The 26,231-nt window shown below is 41.4% G+C and overlaps 2 non-coding genes across 2 annotated transcripts; both read right to left on the bottom strand.

Annotated features, from left to right (window-relative positions):
* Positions 1-15,892: 15,892 nt before the first annotated feature.
* TRNAV-AAC (transfer RNA valine (anticodon AAC)) lies at positions 15,893-15,965 on the bottom strand. Its single transcript has one exon. It is a non-coding gene; the product is annotated as a tRNA-Val (tRNA).
* An 8,512-nt stretch (positions 15,966-24,477) lies between these two features.
* TRNAV-CAC (transfer RNA valine (anticodon CAC)) lies at positions 24,478-24,550 on the bottom strand. The gene has a single exon. It is a non-coding gene; the product is annotated as a tRNA-Val (tRNA).
* Positions 24,551-26,231: the final 1,681 nt, after the last annotated feature.

Raw genomic sequence — 26,231 nt, 5'->3', positions numbered from 1 at the left:
TTTCTTACTGCTGGAATAGGTACTTCTAGTTTTTTAGTAATCCCAGTGAAACACAATGCATATTTTCCTTCTTTCTTTCTTTTAATCTATCATTTGGCTTCCAATATAATCTCTGTCCATGAAGACAGATTTTCTTTTTTCCTTTTCTGGATCTGCAGAACCTAGAACAGTGCCAAAGTCAGAGTGAATGTGTGAAACTTCTTGATTTTCTCCTGACTTTCTTTTTTATCGTGCTACTCCCACGATCGTTGAAATACGCCATTTGTCTCTTATCTTAAAAATGCTTCTCTTGACCCAACATTTCCCTCTAGGTAGTGCCCTATTTCTCGGAGAACTTTATAAAACAAGCTCCTCTAAAGAGTTGTCCAGATTTGCTATCTCCAGATTCCCATCTGCTGTTTTGAAATCCACTACATTCTGGCTTTTTGACACCCCCAGTTCATGGAAACTTTCTGTCAAGATTACCAATGACTCTTCTCACTTTTTCAAGACCTTCTCTTCCTTGACTTCTCTTATGGATTCAGTTGTGTCCCCTCCATACGTGTTGGAATGAAAACCCCTGTAATGGGGATTTAATCTCATTTGGGAATTGGGAATTGGGTTTTCTTTGTTTTGTTAATGAGGCCATATCAGTGTAGAGTATGTCTTAGATGTAACCACTTATGAGTTACAGAAAGTACAGATTAGGCACTGAGACAAGGGAGGACTAAGTGGGGAAGACAGAAGCACATGTGAGGATCATCCAGGAACCCAGAAACTCTGGGGTTATAGAAACTGAGACAAGGATTTTCCCCAGGGCTGACAGAGAAAGAGCACCTTCCTTTGAGCTATGCCCTGAAATTGGACTTCCAACCTTCATACTTGTGAGAAAATAGAATTTCTGCTCTGTAAAGAAAACCACTTGTGCGATTTCTGTTACAAGAGCACTAAGAAACTAAGACAACTTCTCAGTGTCAATAAACACACTTACTGTCTTAAAACTTTGTTTTTTCTTTCCAGGACACTGCTGTCCTGACAGCCTTTCGACCTACCTCTCTGGTGAACCCTATTAATATTCTTTCAGTCTTTTGCCTCTCTTCTCCTGTTCTATAGTAGAGTGTCTCACAGATTGGTCCTTGAACTTCTTTTCTATATACACTCACTCCCTGGTAATTTCACCCATTCTCATGGTTTAACTCATTTATATGCCTAAATCATCTCATAGTGACCCTATAGGACAGAGTAGAACTACCCCATGAGGTTTCCAAGGCTGTAAACATTACGGAGCTTGTTTGCCCACCGGAAAGTCAGGGTTCGGAATCCACTAGCCTTGGCAACATGATGGGGCAGTTCTACCCTGTCCTATAGCTTAGTTTGAGTTAGGATTTACTCAACGGCAATGGGTTGGGTACAGTTTGAATCTTTATGGAAGCCAAATGCCACATCTTTCTCCCATGGGATGGCCAGAGATTTCAAACTGGTGACTGTTTCATTAGCAGTTGAGCACTTAGCCACTTGACAGTAAAGGGTTTGATTTTTTTGGTTTATATGCCTACAAATCAGAAAGTTGTATCTATAATCCATACAGCTACATTAAACTCCATTCTTGTATATACAACTGATTCCTTTGCATTACCATTTGGATGTTTTCTACTAGGCATATAAAAGTTAATATGTCTAAAACTGAACTCCCAATATTTCTTTAATAATCCTGCTATATCCATCTCCATTAGTGGCAACTCAGTTCTTTGATTTTTTCAGGCAAAAAACCTTCAAGCCATCATTGATTCCACTCTTTTTCTCACGTCTCACATTTATTTTGTCAGAAATTACTCTTGTCTCTGTCTTTAAAATATATACAGACTCTGACTACTTCTCACTACCTTGACTGTCACCATCTTCTACATGGTAGGAGAAGACTCCGGAAACAAATTTAACCAAAAGAGATTTTTATTAAGCAAAAACAAAGACAGTCGTTGCAATGAAGTATCTTCCAGTGTGCACTGGGCACAAGAGACTAGCAGAACCCACAGAATAATAAACAGGGCATCTGTAATATACTCTTGCAGAAAATAGTAAATTAAGGAAAATTTCATCATTGTCAAAGGTGGGAAACAGAATATATGGGAAGACATGCTTGGTTTAAGGAATCTTTGTTGGCTAGGTTCCATTTAGTTACTCTCGGAAGGTTCCCTTGGGAACAACCTAACAATACCTGCTCTTGGCTTAGCAACTGGCTATTGCTTCTCAGGTCAGTCAGGAGGAAATAGCAATACATTGCTTTGTGAGAGCTTAACTTCCCTGTATCATTGCAAAGAGTTAGGCATGTGTGAGGCAGAATATAAGGATGTTGGATGTCCCAGGGTTGGACTGTATAGAGTCCAGTCTTGCAAACCACTGCTACGCCATGTATCTGGCACGGAGGTAGGCATCAGGAGTCACCATCATTTTTTTTTCTTCTTTCCAAATGCTTTGTCCATTTGGTCTAATTAAAATGATGTATTAATCCTCTACAGATGTCCTGACAGTCCAAATATCCATGGACAATATAAGGCTCAGGAGATAAAAGTCTCTTTAGATGCTTTCACAGAGGTACTCTGTCTATTACATTTTGTCTAAATTAGAAATTAATCAACTTTAGCTTTTCTTTTTTTTTTTTCTTAGTGGTTCAATGACATTCGAGGAGAGCCATCAGTCCTACTTCCCCAGAACTCTTAAATGTCTACATTATTGTATGTACTGGATGCATTGACATCCTATCCCAGTTGGACACGGATAGATGTCTTAACAATTACACTACTACAACATGCTGAGGACATCCATATTCCACCCAGCGCTAGGATTGGGGTCTTCATTGCCATATGAATGGAGAGTAAGCCAGCTACAAAATCCCACTTAGTGTGTGGCTCCTTGGACCACTCCTGGCACAATCTGTAGTCACATGGATTAGATATTTGTGTGCAGGAAGTTTATTAGGGAATACTATGGGAATAGTACCTGTGAGGGTGTGAGAGAAGCAGGATTAGGAGGGGAAAAGTTGACAGGAAACAACAAGGCCTGAGCTGATCCCATGAGGAGCTCTGGAAATGGGATGGCCCATCAGAGTTGAGGCAAGAGACTTAGACCTTTATAGGCATGTCTAAAGCAGAATCTGTTTCCCCAGACTGTAGAACTCCATTGTTCTTAGTGAGATATGTTAGAAACATTATAAAGAATAAAACAAAGAGAAAAATATTAACAAAATCAGCTCAACTGAATAGTATTTTTTACAACCAAAAATATTTATTTTAGAAAATTAAATTAATTTTTGTAAACGAAAAATACAAGTTGTTTTTTTTTTCTGTAAGATTTTTAGGCAGTCAGAGTGAAACACAGAATCTTCTGATCAGAGGCAATTGAGTTTTTTTTAAACAACGATCCTCAGGCAATTCAACACAGAAAGGACTGTCTTTTCAACAAATAGTGCCGGGGCAATTGGATAACCACACCCAAAAAGCTGAATTTAGAGCCTTATCTCAAACCATTCAAAACATTGACAAAATGGGTCATAGACCTTATTGGAAAATGTTAAATTATAAAATGATAGAAAGTGCTTATAGAAATTGAGTAGTCCTAATACTGCCAAGAATTAATGAAGTAAATTTGTTCTGACAAAAGGTTTCACATAATATGTAACATTTTCTTAATGTGTCAAATTCAAAGCAGTCTCCAACATGTCTTTAAGTATGGAATGTGTTTTCTTAAAAGAATTTGGATGGATATAGGTAGTTGTAGAAGGTTGGAGGAAACTTGTAGAAAATTGAAAGGAGGTTAAACACCTGACAGTTTTGAAAAGATTTGTTTCTATTACATAAAGAGAAAAATACTACAAAAGTTTCTTTAGTATGTTATGAATTACATGAAACACATTGTCAAGTTGAGATTACCACATTTTCTTTGAGTTAAAATTTGTATGTCAGGATTTTATTATTTCAGTTGCTAACTTAGATAGGTACTGCTTCCTTTCAATCTAGCGTCATCAACATTGATAGTTTTGCCTTTCAAGACATGATTACTTTCTCCTTTGAAAAAAATTTTGATGCTATGTGTTTTCAGTCATGTTGAATCAAGGTCTTTCTGAATTTATGTTTTGAGTCATGAATTTTGATACATACTTTGTGGGCAACACATGTTCCAGCACAAGCTGCAAAATCCATTTAGTTGCATTGATTTTTCAAATATCTCACACACACACAGAGGCACACACACCCACAACCCAAAGACACCAGGGCTCCCTATCACCCACAGGAATCCATAACTATGCTTATAAGACTTACCTTGCTGTACACAAGCCAAAAGAGACAAAGGTTTGACCCAACCAGACTTGCTGGATGCACTGCCTCATACCTAAACCTTAGTGAATATTCTCAAGAACTTTTCTACCGTTTTTCAACCTCCACTGGAGGGCAGCCAATGCTTTCAGTGGGAAAGTTCCCTTCCAAGGATCCTAAAATCCCCATGTGTGAACTCTTTTATTCCAACGTGCCATGAAAGTGTTTTAACTGGGAAATCCTCATTGTTTACTCATGAAATTTTTTACTACTATTCAGAAGTTAAAAAACTTAATAATCTTGATATAATCTTGGTATTTGCTAACTATTTAATATTATGTTCCAAGATTATTATCTGTTATATCTGAAGGTCTCTGAAATTAATGTTAACTGTTATGTTTTAAAAATATTTTCACCTAAAATTTTTAAAATTTACTTTATTTAACCTTAAAACAAACAAATAAAACCTAGCCTTACATTAGTTAAATAAATAATTCCTCTAAAGTCTTTCACTTTTAAGAATTAACATATTAACGACATCATGTTAATTAAACCAGATGAACAAGACCTTTGGAAAGATGAAAATATTGATGGAGATTTCTGATGACACTTGACAACCGAGGCCCTAGCGCTCGATTTCAAAGCGGAGCCCTTTCCTTCTAGGCATTTGGAACCCTCCCTTGACAGAAAACCTGGACATCCCAGGCTCTGAATCTGAAGGGAGCCAGGTCCAGGGGCTTCACGCAGACCGGGAACTGTGGGGCGGGCAACTTCTTATCCTGAGACCCGCCTCCACCCACTTGGAAACCAGGGAAACAGAGAGGAACCAGGCAGGGGAGGCGCTTGCAATCGCTGGGAGCTGGTGGAAGACCAGAGTTTCAGCCAGTCTACTGACTTGCAGTGGGTTTTTTTGAGGGACAAGATGTACTGCTTTCCAGTTCAGGACCACACAGAGGGCAGGAGAGTTGGTGCGTTGGTCACAGTATATGGGATCTTATATGTTGGGTTAGCAGGGAGACTCTCCCGTATAAACTTAGTTCCTTTCTAAGCTCAAAAACACATGTTTTCCCACCCTGTTTCATAGCAAGGCCTTTCCTATATTCGGCAACCCGGTAACCGCAATTACGATGAAACTGGCCTTCCCTTTACAGAATAGAGTTTTTCTAGATGTCCCAGGCTGGATAATCTCAAAGCCCTCTTTTCCTCTAGGAAATTCTCACAGTGATGGTACACTTCTTTCACTCACACTTTTTTCGAATTAAAATAAACAACCAAACTGTACTATTCATAACAAAGTTTTCCCTCATGGACCCGATTCCTTTATAAACACAGGCAGGCTGGCGAGAGGGAAGGGATCATTTGATTTCAAGAAACTCTTCAATATTGTCCCATGTGTATACCTCTCTAGCGAAAGAAAATTATTCTTTAAGAACCAGGGCCCCAGACTCTCAGGACTGAACTCTGGAAGTCCGTGGGTCCTCACTAGGGGCCGGGCACCTGCAGGGATGTGACCCTGTAATGTCAAGCTGCAGGCCAGATACATGAGGTGGGGGGTGAATTTCAAAAGTGGACTCTCCATTGTCCAGCCCTGGGACATCACACACCTTTATGTTCGGCTTCACAAGTGCCTAATTCTATGAAACGTGTGTGCAGTTTCTTCTTCCATTTATTTGATTTACTGGAGGAGAAGGAAAACTATGATATATTTTCCTTTTCTTTCGTCTTCCCGCAGTTTTCACTATCTTCCCCTAACATTCCTTTTTTTTTTTTTTTTGCTTTTTGCTTAGCTAGAAGGGAGCTTCCTTTTTCCAAGTTCTGCCTTAAGTATCGCTTAGGATAGCCTACCCACACACTCTGTACTTAGTTTAGAGATGGCAGTTGCTCCCAGATGAGTAGGGAGAAGATGGTGGCATCTGCGCTTCTCCACTCCACAGTCCATTTTTCTGGGGGTGGCTGGGGCAGAGAGAGCAGCTTGAAACCTCCGAAAGAATCAGAACGTCGTGACCTCCACTGTTTGAATCCTGCAGGTAATGATTAAAAGAATATATTGGCCAGTTAGCAAAAGCTAGAGCCTTTGTTTATTTTTCCAAAACCTGATCCCCAGCAAAGATGATATTCTGTACACTTTTTCCCATTCGTGAACTGAAATTATTGAGCAATCCACCATGGTGTGTGGGCACCAGGGATACCAGAGGAGTAAAGAACTAGACAACACAGTCCTCGGTCTCAGGGAAAGGAAACAGTGACATGAGCCGTTAATCACAATAAAATCCTAAAATGGACCAACAGATCCACGCGGCAGGGCGTTTTCACGGAATGCAGAGAAGGGGCATCTGGCCAAGATTTAGGAACAGGCAGGGAAGATTCATCCGGGACTTTCCTTTCCTTTCTGGAGGGAAATTCTCACGACGTGAGCGGGGACCAATCTACCAGATTCTTCTTGGGGGCAATCTGAATAGTTCTCAAAGGCTTTCTAGAGTAGGATGAAGGAGCCCTCTGTAGTGAATGTTTCTCTTGGGACGAAATCGAAGAGCTGTAGTAAGTTATTTTCCATGGGAGAAGCGATTTCATCTTTGCTGCAGGTAGAGATTTTGTTTCTTTTTCTTTTTCCGGGAGTGAGGAAAGGGGAAATAGAAAAAATAAAGAGAAGCTTCAAGAAATAGTGTGATTTAATCATAGCTAAGATTTTTTTTTTTATACTTAAGATTATTTAAAAGCGAGTATATCCACGGCACTGGCTGTGTTTGGTTATGTTTTGGACAAGTGAAGAATGAACAATCCTTGTACTTTTGAAAAATGAAGACTGCTGTCTCAGTGGTGGCCGGTTAGCTCGGTTGGTTAGAGCGAGGTGCTAATAACGCTAAGGTCGTGGGTTTGGGCCACTGAAGGGACCTGCTTTTTCATTAAAAAAAAAAAAATCTTGGTGTCCTCGTTTTACACCCCTGATTCCACTTTGAAAATAGCCTCTGTGACATCAAATCTCTCTCAAACGTCGTCTTTATCTTCTTAAGCCTCAGTAGTGACACTTAAAACCTCTTTGTTCTCCTTCTTTGGGAGGCGGAGGGGAGGGCAGAGGAAGAAAAAACGTTGTTTTTTTTTTTTGGAACAACTGACTTAAAGCCTTAAGACAGAAATTTTAGTGACGAAAACTAGCCAGGAGTCTGGATGGTCTTGGAGATGGGGTGTGTTTCTGACGGCCACTGTCCATTTGAGCATCTCATTCTCCTTATCCCTTCCTCAGGGTCAGCTCACTGTGTCTCCGTGTGGTCACACAGCACTTTCTCTACCTGATTATCTCCTCTACCTGAGTGTCTATTCATCCCTTACACTTTGCTTTCCTACTCTTGAACATGGTATTGTTAGTTATTAAAATAAGGACAGTCAAATACAACACATATTTTCATTTATTTTTAAACTACTGGCTGGCTTCCAGTATAATTTCTGTCTGTAAAGACAGATTTTTTTTTTTTTCCTGGCTCTCCAGGACCTAGAAAGGTACCAAAGTCAGAGTGAATGTGTGAAACCTCTGGTTTTTCTCTTAACTATCCTGTTATTCCCATGAACATTCACACATGTTCTTTGTCTCCTATCTTAAAAAGGTTTCACTTGACTCAACATATCCCTATGGCTTTATAACAAAATCTGCTCTAAAGGGTTATCCAGATTTCCTATCTCCAGTTTCTTTCCTGTTCTTTTGAAATCCAGTATATTCTGTTTTTTTGACACTATGTTTTCATGGAAACTTCTGGTCAAGGTCACCAATGACTTCTCACTTTTTCAAGACCTTCTCTTCTTTGACTTTTGTTATGAGTTCAATTGTGTCCCCACAAAATTTGTGTTGATATCCAAACCCCTATACCTGGGATTTGATCCCCTTTGGAAATCAGTTTTCTTTGTTATGTTACTGAAGCCATTATCAGTGTAGGGTATGTCTTAAATGTAACCAGTTCTGAGATACAAAAAGAACAGATTAGGCACTGAGACAAGGAAGTACAAACCGAGGAAGACAGAAGCACATTAAGGATCAACTAGGACCCCAGGAACTCAGAGACTATGGAAACTAAGGCAAGGATCTTGCCCCAGGGCCAACAGAGAGAGAGAGAATTCCCCTAGAGCTGTGGCCTGAATTTGGACTTCCACACTCCTTAACTGTGAGAATATCAACTTCTGTTCCTTAAAGAAAACAACTGTAGTATTTCTGTTACAGTAGCACTAAGGAAGTAAGACAACTTCTCAGTGTCAATGAACACACTTACTGTCTTAAAACTTTTTTTTTTTTTAATTTCACTTCCAAGACACTGATGTCCTGACTCTCTTTCTACCTCACTGGCTCATCCTTCTCAATAGTTTTTGTTTGTTTCCCCTCTCCTCACCTATTCTATAGTAGATTATCTCACAGATTGGTCCTTGAACCTTTTCTCTATATACACTCACTCCCTGGTAATCTCACCCATTCTCATGGTTTACATCATCTGTATGCCTATATCATCTCATAGAGATCCTATTGCACTCAGTACAACTACCCCATAGGGTTTCCAAAGTTATAATCTTTATGGAAGCAGACTGCCACAAATTTCTCCCATGGAGTGGCTGGTGGCTTTGAACTGGTGACCCTGTGCCTAACAGACAAGCTCTTAACCACTTGACTAAAACTGGTTTTTGGTCTATGCCTACAACTCACAAATGTGTATCTGCAGACTAGACCACTCCATTAACCTCAGGTCTTGTATAAACAAATGATTCCTTGGCATTACCACTTGGACGTTTTATACTAGGCATCTAAAAGTTAGCATGTCTAAAACTGAACCCACGTTTTTCTATAATAATCTTACTCTATCCAATCTTCCCCATTTCAGTTAATGGCAACTCAATTCTTTCTCTCTTTCAGGCAAAAAACCTTGGAAATCATCATTTATTTCACTCTTTCTCTCATATCTCATATCCACTTTGTCAGGAATTTCTCTTCTTTCTGTCTTAAAACATATCCAGTCTCTGACTACTTCTTGTTAACTTGACAGCCACCATCTTGTCTTGCATAGGGATAAAAGACCCCAGAATCAAATTTATTCAAAAGAGATTTTTGTTGAGCAAAGACAAAGATGATCATTCCCACGAGAGATTTGCCTGTGTGCACAAGACACAAGAGACTAGCAGAATCCCTGGAATCACAATCAGAGACTCTCTAATATACTATTACAGAAGGAAGTAAATTAAGAAAAATTACACTATTGTCAAAGACAGGAGACATAACATATGGGGATACACGATTGGTTTAAGGATTCTATGTTGGTTATGTACCATTTAGTTACTATGGGGATGTTTCCTTCGGAACAACCCAACAACATCCACTCTTCGCTTAGGGACTTGGAATGGGTTGTCAGAAATTGCAATATGCTCCTTTGTGAGACCATAATTTCCCTATAGCATGGCCTCTTTGTTGGCTAAGATAAAGTACCCTTCATGGACCATTCCTCCCCTAGGTATAAGAAACAATAAACCATGAGTTTCAGTGTGTACTCTCATTTCATTCTGGAACTATTCATAATGATTTTAACAAATGTCCACGCCAAATGGATTCCCGCTTTAACTATTACCCCTTAACAAACTTTTGTATAAAACTGGATTCTAGCCCCTGGACCTTACTTCAGTCTCACTACTTCTGGTCAGGCACCTATAGAAATTTAAGGTCCTCTACGTTTTTACATTACGTCCAGAACCCTGGTGGAGCTGTGGTTAATAGCAATGGCTGCTAAACAAAAGCTCAGCAGTTTGAACCCAGCAGCAGACCTTGGAAACCTTATTGGGACAGTTAAACTCAATAACAAAAATGGCAAAAAGTTTGACTTTGGGGGGGGTGTGATATTCAAGCTATTGGCATTTCTTACATGTAGCATGAGGAAAGGGACTTAACAGATCTCCTCGAATCTGTTCTTTTCTCTGTAAAAAATATTCTCCACAGAACAGGCAAAGGGACTTTTAAAAAATATGTCACAAAGAGTTACTTCAGCTCTTAAATCCCATCATCTCCTCATTTTATTAGTAACGGTGGCCTTCAAAAATGGCCTGTGACAAGGTCATGGAAGCTCCACACACAACCAGACTCTATAAGGGACCAAATTTCTGGGCTGAAGGCTGTGGGAACCATGGTCTCGGGGAACATCTAGCTCAAATGCCATAACATAGTTTAGAAAGAAAATGTTCTACATTCTATATTGGGGAGTTGATGCTGGAGTCTTAAAAGCCTGTGAGGGGCCATCTAAGATTCTCCACTGTTCTCACCCCTTCAGGAGCAAGAAAGAATGAAGAATGAAGAAAACTAAACATACAAGGGACAGATTAGTCCAAAGGACCAATGGACCACATCTACCACCAGAATAAGTCCAGTACAGCTAGATGATGCCCAGCTACCACCACTGACTGCTCTCACAGGGATCACAAAAGAGGGTCTGGGACAGAGCTGGAGAAAAATGTAGAATAAAATTGAAACTCACAAAAAAGACCAGACTGACTGATCTGACAGAGACAGAAGAAACTCTGAGAGTACGACGCCCAGGAACTCTTTCAGCTCGGTAATACAGTCACTCCTGAGGTTCATCCTTCAGCCAAAGATCAGACAGGCCCAGAAAAGAAAACAAGACTAAAGGGGCACAACAGCACAGGGGCAAGGACTAGAAGGCAGGATGGGACAGGAAAGCTGGCAATAGGGAACCCAAGGTGGAGAAGGCAGAGTGTTGACATGCCGTGCATTGTGAACCAATGTCATAGAACAATACGTGTACTAAGTGTTTAAAGAGAAACTGGTTTGTTCTGTAAACTTTCATCTCAAGTTCAATAAAAAAAAGAACATGCATGTGCCCAATTCACTGCATGAAAGAGAAGCCAAAACAGACTCTTCTCATTTCAATAAATGAGTGAATGAATGAATGAATAAATAAAGGCCTGTGAAAGAACACATTAAAACTGAGATGCTTGACATGACTGACTGACTCACGTTTGAATCGAAACTTCCCTTTGTCTTATACCCCCTTTTCTTCTGCTTTCAGCATATGTGCATCCTCTACCTCTTGAGTGAACAACTACATATTCGTTCTATGCTGAATATATTTTGTTCTAAGAAAGAACACTTTCAACTGATGTATGACAAAGTTGTGGTTCATGAATAAGCAAGCAATAGAATGTTTCAGGAACGTAATGACCATACTGTTCCATAGAAAGTTGTTTATGTACACATTTTGCTCACAGAAAATCTGATGATTAACTGACCTTGTGAAAAGTTTACTTGTGACTCATACGGAACACATGTGTAACACGCAGTCCTCATGCATAAAATTCTCCCTCCCCTTTCACAGTTTGAAGCACCTCCCAGTGCTAAGGCAACACAGGAGTCCTTCTCAGTGTTACCCCAAGCTGGGTTGTTGTTTTGGTTGTTTTCTATTCTACAATAAAATCTACCATTTCTCTCCTTACAGATTTCTTGTTAGTTTTACACTTTGATGTATTCAGTGTCACAAGTGGGATTTGATGTTGCGTTATCTTTCACACACCCGCGAATTTGAGGACCCAGACTCTGGTCTCCAATTCCATAATTTCTCAGGGTCTGCTTAACCTAAATAACCTCATGAAAATGAACTCTGCTTGCTTGCATCAAAGTTTTTTGAGTTGTACTGTAGACTTGTTTGGGTTCTTGCAATTTTTATTGTTTCTTTGGTCCTTGGGTAGATTTTTTGGTTCTTGTTTTGATTCTTGTAGGCAAAAGTTTGTATTTGGATTTTTATTTGAGCTTCTTAAAGACAGGTTTTGTTTTTTTTGGTTTTTCCTTTCTTGCAAGACACTGTCTCTAAATTACTAAACAGAATAAAGAATAAAGAATTGCAGGGTTAAATTTCAATTCCTACCCTCTCTGTTTCATTGCCAAAGCTTCCTCCTTCTTTGCTTCTGATAACAAAGCTGACTCAAGTTCCCTTCTATTCCAAGTAACTAGGAAATAAATCTCTCTTTCAAGTGCCTTTTAAAATCTGTCCTAATACACTAATTTAGAATTTCAGGAATCACTTTGGGAAAATGAGTTCCTATTGGTACCTGTGTTTTCTTTCCTCTGAGCAACTTTTTCTTTAATTCTCAGCTTTAGTCAAAAAATCTAAATAAAATCCATCCATCTAAATTTATCAAGCTGTACAAAACCCAAAAGAGACAAGAATTTGACCCAGTCACACTTCCTGGTAACACTGCCTCCTACCTAAGCCTCCTACCTTAGTAAATATTCACCAAAGACCTTTTCTTTCATCTTTTGAACATTGATCAGGCTCCCACTGGAGGACAGCAAATACTTTCAGTGGGAAAATTCCCCTTCCAAGAAACCTGATCTCAAAAATATTTGTGGGCAGGTTCTGGCCCACATGGCATGAAAGGGTTTTAATGGGAAATTCACATTATTTATCCGGAAAATTTTTTATTGCTATTCAGATGTTGTTAAAAAAAAAAAAAAAAAAACCTTAGTAATCTTGGTATATTCTTGGTATATCCTAAGTATTTAATATTCTGCCCCAAGATGATTATATGTTATATCTAAAGCTCTTTGAAATTTCATTAATCATTATGATTAGCAATATTTTTATCTGAAGAATTTTTAATTAAATTCGTTTAACCTTACATTAGTTATATAATACATTTCCATCAAGTCCATCACTTTTTAGAATTATTATAAGTCATCTGTAGCCATTTGTAAGTTTGACATTTGCAAGTAAATTTTACTTTTCCCTGAAAATGTTTGACCATAATATTTCAATATATTTGACTCTATTGTACTTATGAAAAGGACCATAATTAGCTCTCTTCACCATTCCATGTACAAGCAAGCTCCAAAAATTATACCTTGGATCATTTTATCTCAATTTAAGAAAGCCAAGAACATCCCTTTGGACCCACCGTCCTTCTGGGAAATTCAAGATTCTATCCAAAGGCCCCAGTGGCCAGAAGCTGACTAGATCTGAAGTAGACAACTTCACATCAAGGAATCAGACCTCATGCACATTGCTGAATTTTAAGGATTTTGTTTAGTATTTGTCTGTGCCATTGCTAATACTTCTTGTTATGACTAGGTAAACACTGCAGGGAGAAATGCAACAACATATCAGAAAAATTCTCCAAAAAGCGACTTAACTTCATTCAGTGCCTCCTATGCCTGATACGCCTTTTCTTAATATGCCTACGAAAACCAAAGTTGTAGGGAATTCTAGTTTCAAACCGTGAGTTAGTGTTTTGAAAATGCCAAGTTATTCCTTCAAATCTGGCCTTGCTTTATATGTACCCCCAACCAGACCATCACAGAAGCAAAGAATATGAGTTATGGCATGGTAAAAGAGGGCGTCTGTATATGATCTTTTAAGTACAGAAGGAAAACATCCATAGAGTACATCCATGCAAAAGAAAAGAAAACAAAAAGCACTCAAACCCATGGCTGTTGAGTCGATTCAGACCTATAGCAACCCTATGAACACAGTCTAACTTCCCGATGAGGTTTCCAAGGAGCAGCTGGTAGATTAAAACTGCTGATCATTTAATTAGCAGCTGAACTCTTAACCACTACACCACCAGGGGTCCATGGAAAAGAAAGCATGAATGTAGTGGTATTAAGAATTCTCAGTGGAGATTCATGATCAGAGGAGTTATTTGTGAAAGAGCACCTTAAAACTGGGTTAATGGCATGACCCACTGGCGCACGTATGAATTGAAACTTCGCTTTGTGCTTTATCCCTTTTTTTCTTCTGCTTTCAAAATAGGTGAACCCCACCTTAAGTGAACGACTATGTAGTCATATGATAAAAATATTTTTCATCTCAGAAAAATCCCTTGTAACTGATGTATGACAAAATTGTGATTTTTGCACAAGCAAGTGATAAGAATGTTCCAGAAAGGGAAAGATGAGAATATTCCCTGAAATGATGTCTGTGCATACCATTTGTCTCCCAAAATCTGTGATCATTCACTGACATTATGGAAGGTTTATTTACACCTTTTACGTATCTCAGGGAGCCTGGGTGGTGAAGTTTTTAAGAACTTGGCTGCTAAAGAACTTTCCTGAATAAACCGCATGCTTCAAAGGCCATTGTAGCAGGGGCGGGGGTTTGGCGACAATGGTTTCAGGGGACATTTGTTCAATTGGCATAATAAAATCTATTAAGAAAACATTCTTCATCCCATTTTGGAGTGTGGCGTCTTGGGCCTCAAACCCTAGCAAGCAGCTATCTAAGAGGCAACAACTGGTCTGAACCACGTGGAGCAAAGGAGAATGAAGAACACTAGAGACAGGAGGTAAGTATGAGCCCAAGAGTCAGAATGGGCCACATACACCAGGGACTACATCAGCCTGAGACGAGAAGAACTAGATGGTGCCTGGCAACAACCGATGACTGCCCAGACAGGGAGCACAACAATGAATCCCAGAAGGAGCAGGACAACAGTGAGATGCAGACTTCAAATTCTTCTAAAAAGACCAGACTTAATGGTCTGACTGAGACCAAAAGGACCATGGAGATCATGGTCCCCAGGCCTTCTGTTAGCCCAAGGCAGGAACCATTCCTGAAGCCAATTCTTCACACAGGGATTGGACTGGACTATAAGACAGAAAATGATACGGCTGAGGAGTGGGCTTCTCGGATCAAGTAGACACTCGGACTATGTGTGCAGCTCCTGTCTGGAGGGGAGATGTAAAGGCTGAGGGGGACAAAAGCTGGCTGAATGGACACGGAAATACACGATGGAGAGAAAGAGTGCACTGTCTCATTACTGGAACAGTACCTAGGAGTATATAGCAAGGTGTATATTAGGTTTTGTATGAGAGACTACCTTGATTTGTAAAGTTTCACTTAAAGCACAATAAAAATATTCAAAAAAGAAAAGAACTTGGCTGCTAACCAAAAGGTCAGCAGTTAGAATCCACCTGCCTCTCCTTGGAAATCCTATGGGACAGTTCTACTCTGTCCTATAGGTCGCCATCCGTCTGAATCAACTTGACAACAACAGGTTTACCTATCTCATCTGTGGTCCCTAGCCCTCATGCATAAAAATACTTCTCTTCTTTCAGAATTTGAAGACCTCCCAGTGATACCCTGACCTGGGTTGTTGTTGTTACCTATTCCGCAATAAAACACTATCATTTCTCTTCTTAGAAAATTCTCCTTACATTGACGCGTTGACAGACCTAACAAGCGTCCACTGGATTTGTTTGGTCGTGCTACTCTCTCCACCTTGCTCACTCTGCTGCAGTTACAATTGGCTTCTTGATCCTTCTTGCATACAGCAGCCACACTGCAGTCTCAGGACACTTCACTCTGAATCTTGTGCCCAGAACTGATGGGAACCTCGCCTCCTCCTATGGCTAGCTACTGCAGTGGGTGCACAATACATTCTAACCGAATAGAAAACCGAGGACCTGTCAAGGTGCTGTGGGCAGACAAGGAAGCAAGTGGGCTATGTTATTCTGGTGATTTAAAGTCTGGGGTTGAAAAGGCAACGTGAAGCTTATGGCGTTGGTTGAAACCTAAGCATATGCAGATGAAGAGTTTCTGGGGCAAATTCAGAACTCAAAAAAAGAATGACCAGTCTGTTTCCGCCCGGTTTCGAACCGGGGACCTTGCGCGTGTTAGGCGAATGTGATAACCACTACACTACGGAAACCTATTTGTGCTGATACCTTTCTGCTTGAAAGATGCTTAATCTGAAATTTGTGCCTTTGTATCAGGATACGTCTGCAGGATTGAACAGTATTTTTCTCCCCTCACACTTTCCGATTCTTACAATCAACAATATCAGAACAAGATAAATCATAGCCAAGCACACGCCCAATGACCCTATCCCTTTCCCAGCACGAGGTAGAAGAATCTCGGGCGAGTTCCAATGACTTTCTTCATAAGTTCTAGGCTCATTTCTTTGGCGGTGCAAGGGGTAATTATCTTCATCTCCAGGTGTCCCAACTGGAACCTTTAGGAACTAGTGCGAACCATCTGAGCTCAGTAGGGCTTCTGCACTTTGTGCCCCGGTAGTAGCGCAAGCGATTGAGGTCCACAGGGCATGGTGTCAGGCTGTGCCCAGTTCTGTGTCGTGGCCGTAGTGTGGACTTTGTGGAAGTGAAATCTGTGGCGAGTGAGTCTATTAGACATCAAATGAACTTCTCTTCAGTTTTGTCTCACTCATACCCGATAAACTCGGTATCCGATACCTTTTAATCTGTTTTATACTGGGCAAATGACCTTCATGATGTACCTGACTCTTCTTTCTTCTTCACTCCATTTCAGCTGTCTTAAATCACTGTCCTTCCCCAAGATGTTGGAAACAATTAGCTTTCTACTAGGTTCTAAATTAAACTTTCTGAAGGCAGAATCTTGGTGAAAGTGCTCACCAACGAAAATGTGCTTGTCCCGGAAGTATTAGAAACTCTTGACAGGAGAGCTTTCTCAGCCTCTGAAAAAGGACACAGTATGTCTCCTTCTGTGGCAGCTAAAACACGAACTGATGAAAATATTGTGGGTAAGGAGGGGAAAAGTATGTTTCTTTCTTATTAGCACAATCTCAAGCCTGCCTATTTTTTTTTGAGATCTGATCAGCAGGATAAACAGAGATTCCATTTGACACACATGTTAGTTTGTTAACTTCTCTCAAAAATTGCTTTAAGGTTTATTTTAAAGAAACTATTGAGCAGCCCAATCCCATTGTGGTCACTGGAAGTACCTGATGTCCTTAGGGAAATGGCAAACTAGAAAAAGGGAAGGGACACCTCAATTGATCTTGAAGACAAATGTTCCCACAGTGATTTAGTAATAATAAACTTACTGAGTAGAATGACGGATACGAATCACAGTGTTTCCTCACAGAAGCACAGAAAAGAGGCATCATCCCGAGTCCTACTGATCACAACTTGCTGGACTAATTGTTGGCTAATCTATACTTTACTGAATTTAAAAAATAAGTAAAGTTGTTGAAGAGTAGTTGAATGGAGGGGGAATTCAAGCCTTGGGTGAATATGGAATAGAGAGTAAGTGGAATGTGGGAAGCTGCAGTTGTAGGTTTCAATCAGACTGTGCAGAAAAGAGAAACTAAGTTGAATAATAGGTGCAGAAACAGGGAGGTCAGGGAGGGTCCTTCACAGTAGGGAGGTTGGATTTTAATCTGAATGTGGTGAATAGGAAAGAAGTGACTGTTTTATGGAGGAACATGACATTGCCTGTTTTGATCCAAAGACCTCTTTGGCTTTTGAGTAAACACTGGAATGTCTCAGAGCTCAATCCTTAGGCCTCTTCTCTTCTCCATTTTTTCTAATCCCCTGGCTAAACTCATTGTCTAATGATTTCCCTTTCCCATGGTCTTCATCTGAGTGCCATTGTGTACCTCTAGCCTAATGGATATCTCCTCTTTGAAGTCTTACAATAAGCATTTTATAGTTAACATATCCCAAACCGAGTTTCATATCTATCCTCTGAAACTGTTCCAACCATATTGATCCCTGTCTAACTTAACTGCAGCTCTCTTCCTCCAGCTGGTTAGGACTACGAATTTGGGATCTTCACTGACTCCATTTTTGTTCTATTCCCCAGATCCAGTCACTCAGAAAACTTTCATTGCTTTGTCTTTCAAATATATCTGCAATTTGGCCACTTCTCCACACTTTAATTCTTATTAACATTCCCCAAGCCGTAATATTCTCGGATGTGGAGTATTATTAGTATTTCTCAATATGTCTTGAGTTTTCCTCCATTTACTTTAAAAAGATGCTTTCTACAGAACGCTTAGGGGGGTCCTTTTTAAAACCCCAAAAGGACTCCTTATTGTATTCAATGCTTAAAATCCAGCACTGGCTCCTTACTGCACTCAAAAAAATAAAAAAATAAAGTCAAAATTCTTATACTTATACTGACCTGCAAGGTGCTGCGTAATCTCCCTGCTCCCCACTCAATTTCCTCTCTGGCCCTTTCTCCTACTACTCTCCCCATTGCACTGTGCTGCCATTACTATTGACTTTCTTACTCTATTTTAAATACACCAGGCATCATTCTGGTATATAATGCACCAGACATCCTTCTCACAATATTAATAACATCATGTTAATTAGACCAAATGAACAAAACATTTGACAAGAAGAAAAAAATCAATGGAGACTCCTAATGACATTGGTCTTGACTCTGAAGGCCCCACTGTCTCATTGCAGAGGAGCTATTTCCTTCTAGAATTTGAAACCTTCACTTGGCATGAAGCAGTAAATCCCTCTCTCTGGATTCTGAAGGGAGCCTGATCCACTGCCCCTGCAGCCTGGGATTTCTGGGGGAGGCACCTCATTCTGTTGACACCCACCTCCACCCACTTGGAGTCCAGGGAATTAAAGACAATTGGGAGGATGGGAGGGGCTGGCAAGCCCTGGGGGTGGAGCAATCACCTGGATGCCAATGTCTCTAGGGACACACTGCCCTGCTTTCAAGCCCAGGACTTCAGAGAGGGTGTGAGGTTTTTTGAACGTTGATCAAAATACATACACTCAGATGATGGGTGGAAACCCTGGTGGCAAAGTGGCTAAATGCTAAGGCTGCTAACCAAATCCCCCAGGCTCCACTTAGAAACTCTCTGGAGTAGTTCTACTCTGCCCCATAGAGCCACTAGGAGTCAGAATCGCCTGGACCACAAGGGATTTGGTTTGGTTTTTATTGGTGGGATTAGAAGTGAGGATCTCTGATACAAAACGAGTTCAGTTCTAACTTTCAAAAAACAGACATTTCCCATCCTGTTGCAAAGCAAGGTCTTTCCTGCATTGGGCAAACACAATCACCGCATTTACAAGGAAACTTGCTTTCAGTCACAACTTCTCTGCACAGGATAAACTAGAGTTTTTCTAGATGTCCCAGGCTGGATAATCTCAAAGCCTTGTCCTTCAGGAAATTGTCACAGTGACGGTGTGATTTGTTCACTCATACTATTTGTGTATTAAAATTAACCACACTCCCAAGTACCCAATTCCTTTGTAAAGACAAGCAGGCTGGCATGGGGGAAGGGAGGATTTGATTTCAAGAAACTCCTCAATACTGTCCCATGGCAATTTCTCCTGTATATTTTTACCCTCTCTAGTGAAAGAAAATGATCCTTTAGAAGCCAGTGTTCAAGGTTCTTAGGACTGAACTCTGGAGGCCCATATGTCAGTACTTGGGGCTCAGCAGCTGCAGGGTTATGACCCCGGAATGACAACCAACAGGGCCAGATACATAGGGATTTAGGTGGTTTGCAAGACTGGGCTCTATACTGTCCAGCTATGGGGCATCAAACATCCTTATATTTTGCCTGACACACGCCTAGTTTTTTGTAATATGTCTGCAGTTTCCTTGTTCCATTTATTTGATTTACTGGAGGAGAATGTAAACACTGACATACTTTTCTTTCTTCTACCCTTCCTTTTCAGTATGTGTTGGAATCCAAACCCCTATACCTGGAGATTCAGTCCCATTTTGGAATCAGTTTTCCCCTAACAGACTTTTTGTATTCTTCTTAGCTAGGAGTGTGCTGCCTTTTTCCAGGTTCTGCCTTAAGCATCACCTGGCATGGCTGACCCACACACTTTGTGCTGAGTTTAGAGATGGCATTTGCCCCCAGATCAGCCCACAGAATATAGTGGTGTCTGTGCTTCTCTTCCACCCCGGAGTCCCTTTTTGTTCTGGGGGTGCTTGGGAAAGAGAGAGCAGCTTGACACGTCTGAAATAATCTGAGCGTTTTGAACTCCACTGTTAGAAAATTGCAGTTAAGGATTAAAGGAACATATTTTCTTTTTAGCAAAATCTAGAGCCTTCTTCTGGTTTTCTAGGACCTGAACATTGCAAACATGATTTACTGTATGCCTTTTCCCAATTGTGAACTTAGTTTATTGAGCCAACCACCCTGCTGTGCGGGCACCGGGGATGCCAGAAGAGTGAAGAACCAGAAAATACAGTCCTCGTAAGCAGCTAATGACAATAAAATCGCAAAATGGACCAACAGAGATTCACACCGCAGGACGTTTTCACGAAGCACAGACAAGTGGCATCACCCCGGGATACAGGAGCCAGCAGGGCAGATCCACCTAGGAAGTTCCTTCCCATCTGGAAAGAAATTCTCATGCCCTGAGCTGGGAACTAATCAACTAAATCCTTCGGTGGCGATGGGGGTGTGGAGGAGTGTCTCCAGTGAATGTTTCTGTCCGGACGAAATCCACGAGCTCCAGAACGTCTAATGTTCTATAAAAAAAAAAAAAAAAAAAAATTTTTTTTTTTTTTTAATGTTCTATAGAAGGAGTGAATTCATTCCTGCTGGAGGTAGAGTTTTTGTGTTTCTTTTTCTCCTTGCGGAAGTGCGGAAAGGGGAAATAGAAAACATAAAGAGAAGGTTGAAAACATAGTGTCATTTAGTCATAGTTAAGATTATGTAAAAGAGAGTATCCTTTGGATGAGTGAAGAGGGAAGGAGCAATCTTTGTGCATTCTGAATGTGGAGGAAACATTGCACGGGTGGCTGCTTAGCTCAGCTAGCTAGAGTGTTGGTGGTAAGGCCGAGTTTGTGGGTTCGATCCCCGTAGGGGCCAAGGAAGAAGTTGCTTTTCCATTAAAAAGATTTTGCTGTCCTTCCTTTGCACTCAGCTGAGCTTTGAAAATAGCCTCTGTGACATTAAATCTGGATCAAGTGTTGACTTAATTTCCTTAATCCTCACTAGTCACACTTATACCCGCTTTGCTCCCCTTTTAGCAGGGGTGGGAGAAAAAAAGGCAAAACAGTTTTTTGGAACAAGTGACATAAACCCTTAAGACAGAAATTTTAGTGAAGAAAAGCAAACTGGGAGTGGGGACGGACTTGGGGGTGGGGCGTGCCTCTGATGGTGGCTGTCCTTTTGAGCATCTCTTTCTCCTTCTCCCTTTTTCAGGGTCCAGTACACTGCATATCCGTGAGGCCGTCAAGCACTTTATCTGATGATGTCCTCTACCTGACTGTCTGCTTACCTCTTGCACTGCCCTTGACAGCTGTGGAAATTGATGTTTAGCTGCTAAAGTAATCACAGTTAAACATAATACATATTTTCCTTTTTTAAAAAATTTTAACTACCAGTTGGCTTTCAGTGTAATATTTGCCCATGAAGGGAGTTTCCCCTCTCCCCTCTTACCATTATCTAGATCCCTGCCAAAGTTAGAGTGAATGTGTGAAACTTCTCAATTTGCTCCTATCGTGTTATTCTCATGAACATTCAAATATGCTGTTCATCTCCTATCTTAAAACGGTCTCTCTTGACCCAACACATCCCTCTACCTACTATACTATTTCTCAGATGGTCTTATAAAAAATCCCCTCTAAAGAATTATGCAGATTTACTGTCTCCAGTTTCTCTCCTGCTGTTTCTAAATCCCCTGCATTCTGCTTTCTTGACACAACCAGTTCTTGGAAAGTTCTTGTCAGGATTACCAATGACTTCTCACTCTTTCAAGACCTTATCCTTCTTAACTTTTCTTATGGATTCAATTAGGTCCTGCCAAAATATGTGTTGGAATCCAAACCCCTACACCTGAAGATTTAATCCCATTTTGGAAGCAGTTTTCTTTGTTATGTTAATGAGGCCATAACAGTGTAGGATATTTCTTTAGTTACTTTTGAGATACAAAAACAACAGATTGGCACTGAGATAAGGGAGAACAAACAGGGAAGAAGACTGAAGTCCATGTGAGGATTACCAAGGAACCCAGGAACCCTGGGGCTATAGAAACTGAGACAAAGATTTTCCCCCAGGGCCAACAGAGAAAGAGCATTCCCTTAGAGCTGGCTCTGAATCTGGACTCCTAAACTGAGAAAATAAATTTCTGTTGCTTAAAGAAAACCACTTGCGGTATTTCTGTTACAGCAGCACTGGGAAACTAAGACAACTTCTCAGTGTCAATAAACACACTTACTGTCTTAAAACTTTTTTTTCTTTTTTACTTTGGAGACACTGCTATCCTGACTATCTTTCTACCTCCCCAGCTTATCCTTCTCAATATCCTGTGTTTGTTTTGCCTCTCCTCACCCATTCTATAGTAGAATCTCCCAAAGATTGGTCCTTGAATCTCTTCTCTATATACACTCACTACATACCCTCACTCCCTGGTAATCTCACCCATTCTCGTGATTTAAATAATTTGCATGCCTACATCATTTCATAGCAACCTTATAGGACACAGGGTAGAGTTCCCCACGGGGTTTCGAAGGCTATGATCTTTAGGGAAGCATACTGCCACATCTTTCTCCTGTGGAGTGGCTGGTGGGTTTGAACTGGTGACTTTTTGACTAGTAGCCAAGCCCTTAACTACTTGATGAAAATGGGTTTGGTTTATATGTCTACAACTCACACATTTGTATCTGCAGTCTAGACCACTCCATTAACCTCATGTCTTCTATACACAACTGATTCCTTGGCATTACCACTTGAATGATTTATACTAGGCATCTTAAAAGCTAGCATGTCTAAAACCGAACTCCCATTTTTCTCTAAGAATCCTGCTACATCCAATCTTCACCATTTCAGTTAATGGCAACTCAATTCTTTCAGTCTTTCAGGCTAAGAAACCTTGAAGTCATCATTTATTTCATTCTTTCTCTCATACCTCACATCCAGTTGGTCAGAAATTTCTCTTTTCTCTTTCTTGAAAATATTTCCAGACTATGACTACTTCTTCCTACACTGACAGCCACCATTTTGTCTGTCATGAGGAAAATGACCCCAGAATCAAATTTAATCAAATGAGATTTTTATTAGCACAGACAAAGATGATTATTGCAATGAGGTATTAGCCAGTGTGCGCTGGGCACAAGAGACTAGCTGAATCCACTGAATCACCATCAGGGAGTCTCCAATATACTATTACGGAAGGAAGTGAATTAAGAAAAATGACATTATTGCCAAAGGTGAGAAAGATAACATGGGAAAACATGATTGATTTAAGGAGTCTTTTTTGGCTAGATTCCATTAAGTTACTAAGCCGAGCTTTCCCTGGGAACAAACTGGCAACATGTGTTCTTGGTTTGGTGACTTACAATGGGTTCTCAGTTCAGTCAAAAAGAAATTGCAATATGCTCCATTGTGACAGCATAACTTCCCAGTGGCATAGTTCTTTGTTGGTTAAGGTAGAGTACCCTTCATGGAACGTTCCAGGTCTAGGTAGGGAAAACAAAGAAACAATGAGTTTCCGCTTGTACTCTTATTCCTTTCTGGAACTTTTCATAATGATTTTAAGAAAACCTCACACATAATGGTTTCCACCATTAACTGTAACCCCTTACCAAACTTGTATATAAAAATAGATTCTAGTAACCCTGCTTTAGCCTCGCTACTCCTGGCCCTGCACCTGTATATCTTCTAAGATCAGCTGTTTCATTTTCAGAAACCCTGGCAGTGTAGTTAAATGCTATCGCTGCTAACCAAAAGGTCACCAGTTGGAATCCACCAGGCGCTCCTTGGAAACCCTATGGGGCAGTTCTACTCTCTGCTGTAGGGTAGCTATGAGTTAGAATTGACTTTAGGGCAAAAGGTTTTTTTTTTTTTTTTTTTGGTACTGTAGTTAAGAGATACGGCTGCTAACCACAGGGTCAGCAGTTCAAATCCACCAGCAGCTCCTTGGAAGCCTATGGGACACTTTTCCGTGTACTCTTGGCTCGCTATGGCTTGGAATCCACTCGACCGGCAACAAGTTTGTTTTTGGGTATCTTCCATATCCCAAGCCTTGGTGGTGATTTGGTTAACAGCTGGGGTGTTATGCAGAAGGCCAGCAGTTCCAGTGCACGAGCCGCTGTGGGAAAATCAATGGGGACATTATGCTCTTTCCTATAGCTTCAATTTGAGTCGCAATGGACTCGAGGGCATGGTTGTTTTTTTTTTTGCATACATCAGCCACACTATTGTCTCAGACTCTTCACTTTGAATCCTGTGCCTGAAGACGATGGAGACCTCGCCTGTCTCTCAGCTGCAAATATTTTCCAACCCAATGGAAAATGGAGTGCCTGTCAAGCATCTGGGGGCGGGCTAGGAGGCGAGTCAACTACATTCTACTTTTAATTTAAAGTCTGGTGCTACAAAAGGAAAGCGAAGGTTAGGTGTTTGGTTGAAGCATGTTCAGATGAAGAGTTTCTGGAGGAAAAGTCAGAATTCACAAAAAGAATGAGAAGTCTGTTTCCGCCCGGTTTCGAACCGGGGATGTTTTGCCTGTGAAGCGAATGTGATAACCACTACACCACGGAAACTTGCTTGTCAGAGCAATATGCGGTTGCAAAATTGATTCATCTGAAATTTCTGCTTTTCTTCAGGACATTTTCATGGTCGAGGAGCGGTCCCCCCCCCCCCCGCTTACACTTTCCGATTCTTAAAATTAACAGTATCATAAAATAAATCATAGCCAAGAAATGCTACTCACAGGCTCCCAATTCCGTCACAAACACTCGGTAGGGAAATCTCGGTCAAGTTCCAAAAAATGTTTTGAAAAACGCTAGCCTTGTTTCTCTGCCGGTGTAAGTCGCTATGATCTTCAATTCCCCATGACTGGACTTGATCCTTTAGGGACTGGGACAAAAGGACCGGGCTCAGCATGCCTTCTGCACTTTGTGCCCTGGCAATAGCAGGAGACACCGAGGGGCAGAGAGTGTGGGTGTAAGTCTGTGCCAAGTTTTCTGCCAAGACAAGGTCGTGGACGTGGTGGGGACTTTATGCAAGTGGAATGTGTGGCGAGTGAATGTATTAGACGTCAAATGAACACCTCTGTTGTATAAGAGGAAACCTTGGTGGCATAGTGGGTAAGTGCTACGGCTGCTAACCAAGAAATCAGCAGTTCGATTCAGCCAGGTGCTCCTTGGAAACTGTATGGGGCAGTTCTACTCTGTTCTATTGGGTTGCTATGACCGAGGGCAGTGGGTCTGGGTTTTTTTTTTTTTTTTTTTCGTTGTAAAAGAGTCATATTTTCTGCTCTGGAATGTGTAAACTGGAGCAGCTACATGGGCTGCTTGGCCGCAACAGGTGGCACCCCCACAGTGGCCTTCGTCGCCGCCTCTGAGCTCGTGCCCTTCCGCCGCCTCCACCGGGAGCGCTTGGGCTTCTGCCGCGCCTGACGGGGTCCAAAGACGAGCCGCAGATGGTGCCAGTGGTACCGAGCTTCGGCGAGAGTCGGCAGTAGTCGCCGATTGACAGGGACACCCAAGCGCACATCAAGGCAGAGCGCAAACGGTGCGCTAACCCTTCACCGCCTTCAAGTACCGCAAGGGCCAGCTGGAGCTCATCCCGCTCCTGGAGGAGAAAGTGAAGACGCTTAATACCCAGAACACTGAGCCTAGTCCAGGGCCAGCCTTGCTGAGCGAGCAGCTGGCTGGACTCAAGCGGAAGGCCCTCAGTCAAGTCAGAGCGACTGCAAGCTGCTTTCCCAGCACCAGGTGCCTTCGTACTGAGCCAACCTGAGGGGCTCATGCGTGGCCCACACCCTAAGAGGCAAGCTCCGGAAAGGGGGCGTGGGCGCTCTGAACCCGGAAAGGGTGCGGACCATAGGAGCCCCAGTGGGCACGCGGGACTTGGAGGGGGGCCCAGGACTTGCAGAGGGCGCGGTCCCGGAGATCTCCCCAGGGTGCCCAGGACTTGGAGAGGGCGCTTCGGACTCGACAGGCTGGATGCCCCGCTTGCGGGGGATGGGGCGAACACTTGACCCCTAGCCCTCGAGATGCCTCTGTAACCCGCGAGTGGCCACCCTGCATTGCAGAAACCGGTGCGCCCCAGCAGCCTCTTTGCACACCGCTGAGAACCGGGATTCAGCCGGTGCACAGGTGCAACCCTGCGTACCCTTTTCCTTTAGTTGTTTGTTTGTTTTTGTCTTTAGAAGAGAGAAAACCAGTGGTTAATTCTTCCCTATTTATGTTTCTACTCCGGAACAAAAGTTCATTGTGT

The sequence above is a fragment of the Loxodonta africana genome, chromosome 1 (assembly GCF_030014295.1).
Source record: "Loxodonta africana isolate mLoxAfr1 chromosome 1, mLoxAfr1.hap2, whole genome shotgun sequence".
In the NCBI taxonomy this organism is placed as follows: Eukaryota; Metazoa; Chordata; class Mammalia; order Proboscidea; family Elephantidae; genus Loxodonta; species Loxodonta africana.
This window is presented reverse-complemented; position numbering and strand designations above follow the sequence as displayed.